Here is a 4,214-nt window from a genome sequence, read left to right as displayed (position 1 = left end):
CTTCATAACTGTAATTTGGCTACTGTTATGGATCATGATGTAAATATCTGTGTTTTTCGATAGTCTTAGGTGATCCCTGTGAAAAGGTTGTTCAACCCCCAGAAGGGTCCTGACCCACAGGTTGAGAAGCACTGCTCTAATGCCTTTGGGGTGGCTGTCTTAAAGTAACTTAGAGCTTTCCTGGTGGCTCCTTGTTCTCTCCTGCTAAAAACTGTAGCCCTTTTCTGCTGTGTTTAAAACCTTCTGCTACCACATCTATCACCTCTGCCACCAGATCCATAGCCACCACCATAAGGACTGCCTGAGCCTCTTCCACCAAAACTGTCCCCCTTCGTGATCCAGAGTTTGATTGCTGTTATCCACTTTAGTTTCCAAAGTCATTATGTTCCCACCACCACCGTAGTTACCTCTGCCAAAATTTCTTTCTTCATTGTAACCATCATCTCCTCCTCTACCACCATCATATCCACCATCTTGGGTTGGTTTCCATACCCTAGTCCACCAGCACCATGGTCTCCTCTACTACTATAACCAGGATCACTACCATAGTTGCCACCATCACCTCCAAATCCATTATATCCACCATCACCCCCTTCATGACTACCTCTGCTGCCACCACCTACACGACTATTGCTACCTCCTCCACTAAAAGTTTCCGCCACGACCAAAATTACCACCCCACCTCCAGAGTTTCCTCCATGACTCATGAAGTTGCCAGATCCACCTCCATGACCTCTCTCTCCATCATCCCGCAGACTGCATCTCTTGTTTACAGTCTTTTCAACTTCAATTATGCCTGTTAACAGTGTGGCATTTCTGAATAACAGTTTCATCAACTGTGTCATAATTACCCAGAGTTACAAAAGCAAATCCTCTCTTTTTTTCCACTCTGCCTATCTTCTGTAATTTCTATGGGTTCAATCTTACCATACTTTTCAAAGTAGTCTCTCGGATTATATTCTTCTGTATCTTCTTTTAGACCACCAACAAATATTTTTTTCACTATTAAACAGGAGCCAGGATTTATAGACTCCTCTCTAGAAATGGCTCCCTTTGATTCCATCATACACCCATCAACCTCTGCGGCATTCACTTTTTCAACACAAGAGTAGGTCACAAAACCAAAGACCCTGGATCATTTTGTTTGGGGATCTCTCATTACCACACAGTCTGTAAGTGTGCTCCATTTCTCCAAATGTTCCCTTAAGGTGTCATCTATGGTTTCAAAGCTCATACTACCAATACACAGCTTCCTCAGCTGCTCTGGTTCCTTTGGATCATGGCCCTCCATTTGAGCCTGGACCTGCCTCTTCCAACTCTAGTTCAATATCCCATTCTACTTCTAGATACTAAAATATTGTCTAAGCCCACGTTTTCAGTTTTGAAGATTTTTTTTCCTGGGGTAATGGGGACCTTATTTTTGATCCATAAATTTAGAGAGTGATGTGTAGCACTGTTCATCTATAGATGTTATCTAGTTTTTCTCTGGTTCCTGGCAAAACAGAAAAGTTAGGGGATGACTAAGGAAGCTGGAGAAACCCAGACAGATGACTTCCAATTCCCTCATTATTGTAATGAGTATGTGCACCCATGTTTAGGGCTATATAAGATTCCAGGTCCTCCAACTCGCTCACTGAGTAAAGCATTCATTAAATAAGTAAATCATAGACCAAATGAAAACAGCAGAAACTATCCCTTGCTTCCAAGTCAACAGATGAGCTTTCTGATCCATCCCTAATCCACAGTGTATCTTAGTAGACCCAGAAAGATGCCTACTCTCCTCTGATTTCATTAGTTTGTGATACTATTCCATGGCCCATGCTAAGTGCCAACTATACTAATGAATAGGAAAATATTTATTTTAAGGAGGCAAAATGTAAATGTTCAACCATTATACATTTTTTTGAATTTCAAATGAAAATGTTTGAGCTGAATCTTCAAGATTAAGTGAAAATTAACAGAACAAAGAGAACTCTAGATGGAGTAAGGAACACCCAAAGGTTCATGGGTGAGGAACGGCACACAGCATGCTAGAATCTGTCAGTCATTCAGGGGCTCACTCCCTGCCAGTTGAGTGTGGAATCTGGGCCTGTGAGGAGGAAGGGGGCAATTCTGTTGCCTGGGGGGCACTTGAGGCTGGGACTCCTTGTTCAAACTTGCTTTGACCAAAATCTGATAGCACTGCAATCCTCTTATGTTTATACTGTTTCTCTGTTTTGTTTTCTGTCTTCCCTGCAGACTGGTGGGGTGGATCCTGGGGGAGGGTGGGAACTGATTCATTGAATGGACTTTTGGTCCATGGAAGCACAGCTCAGACACATACACACCCATGAGGGACCAGATAAAGGATAAAGATTTTCAATTTCTACAAAGTCCCAAGTCTTTGTGAAGTTGGCCCTAGAAATTTGAACTTGCAACAAATTCCCCCTAAGAATAACATGTCAGAGTCACTGTAGGAGTTACTTCCTAGTTCCTAGGGCTGATCTGAGAGGATGCTGTTCTGAGGACAATAGCTAATGTTGTATAGTAATGAAAAAGGCCAAGTATCAAAGTGCTTTCCCCTGTTAAACTATTTAACCCCCAAAAGAACCTCTATGGTAAGTTTTTAACTATTTGCACTGTAGAGAGAAGGAATTGAGCTTCTATTTTTTTAGTCATACTGTGTCAGTGGCAGGGCTGGAATCACAGCTACTTTTCATCTGTCCCCTATACCACCTTTAAATATTCAGGACTATTAACCAGGCTGACACTGAACTCCTGTGTGGTGGTATTGTGTTCCCCAAAATGTTGTGTACTCTAATAAATTTATCTGGGGTCAGAGAACAGACAGCCACTAGATACAAAGGCTAGAAAATGGTGGCACTCACACCTTTAATTCTAGCATTCCAGAGATAGAAATCCCTCTGGATCTCTGTGAGTTCAAGGCCACATTGGAAATAGCCAAGCATGGTGACACATGCCTTTAATCCCAGAAAGCCAGCCTTTAATCCCAGGGAGTGGTGGTAGAAAGCAGAAAGATATATAAGGCGTGAGGACCAGAAACTAGGAGCATTTGGCTGGTTAAGCATTTGGCTGGTTAAGCATGTGGCTGGTTAAGCTTCAGGCTTTCCAGCAGCAGTTCAGCTGAGAGCCATTGGGATGAGGACACAGAAGCTTCCAGTCTGAGGAAACAAGACCAGCTGAGGATCTGGGGAGGTGAGATAGCTGTGGCTTGTTCTGTCTCTCTGATCAACCAGCATGGACCCCAATAACTCGCCTCAGGTTTGATTTTATTAATAAGAACTTTTAAGATCCCTGCTACACTCCTGCCATGTTTTGAGTATGGTTTCTGAGGCAGCAGGTCCTCAGTGGTATGAGAGGGTCATCAGCATACTGGTACATGCTAGACATCTGGATTTCTGAGTTGGAAGGTAGGAGGTTAGGCAGTGTATTAAGCCATGGTTCACAGTATTTGTCACTTGCTGTAAATCAGATGTCACTGGCAGAAGGAGCAGGAAAAGGAGTATAAGTGGGCTCTTATGAGCTAATAGAAACCACTTTCAGTTCTCCATCAGATACAGCTTCCACTCACTTGTGATTCACAGCCTGCTGTTGGATACCAACAGCCAAGGTCATTGTGTAGACATGGACCAGTTTCCATGGAAGAATGGAAAAGGTAAATCTGTTGCCTAAAACATCAGAGGTGTTGAGAGGATTTGGAGATCTGCAATTGTGCTCTGGGTTGGGATAGTAAAAGGCCAAGGATATTTCATTTCAGCACTTAGACATTATGAATGGAACAGGGAGATACTTGTTGGGAATGAATAAGACCCCAGTGGGAGCCTTGCCATTCCCGAGCCTGATGAAGAGATCTTGCCATTCCCATGGGTGTGAGCCACCGGGGTCCTTGACATGGCCCAGCTCATGTCAACAAATATATATTCACACATGGCTTCCTTGGCACCCCACAATCATGGAAGAGAAGAAAGAGCTCCTTGGAACATCATGTTTCTAAGCCTTGTAACTCAAATCTCTCAATCAATGAGAAATTATCATAGAGAGATAGTGCTCAAAATGAGGACATTGTCTATCTACCTTTCAGTGTGTAGATCTGACTTCCTTCACTACCCTCATCCACCCCAGATGCATGATCAACTCACCCATGTACAGTAATTCGTACCTTCCCATTGATCCTAGCACATCAAAGAAGAGGAGAAAATGAAACATGGTGTAGT

General features: G+C 43.1%; 1 pseudogene; it reads right to left on the bottom strand.

Moving 5' to 3' along the window:
* Window positions 1-233: 233 nt before the first annotated feature.
* On the bottom strand, window positions 234-1,291 carry LOC114710832 (annotated as a pseudogene).
* Between the last annotated feature and the right edge of the window lie 2,923 nt (window positions 1,292-4,214).

This window comes from Peromyscus leucopus, chromosome 1, assembly GCF_004664715.2.
Source record: "Peromyscus leucopus breed LL Stock chromosome 1, UCI_PerLeu_2.1, whole genome shotgun sequence".
Lineage (NCBI taxonomy): Eukaryota > Metazoa > Chordata > Mammalia > Rodentia > Cricetidae > Peromyscus > Peromyscus leucopus.
The sequence above is the reverse complement of the archived record's forward strand: the minus strand, read 5'-3'. Positions and strand labels throughout refer to the sequence as shown.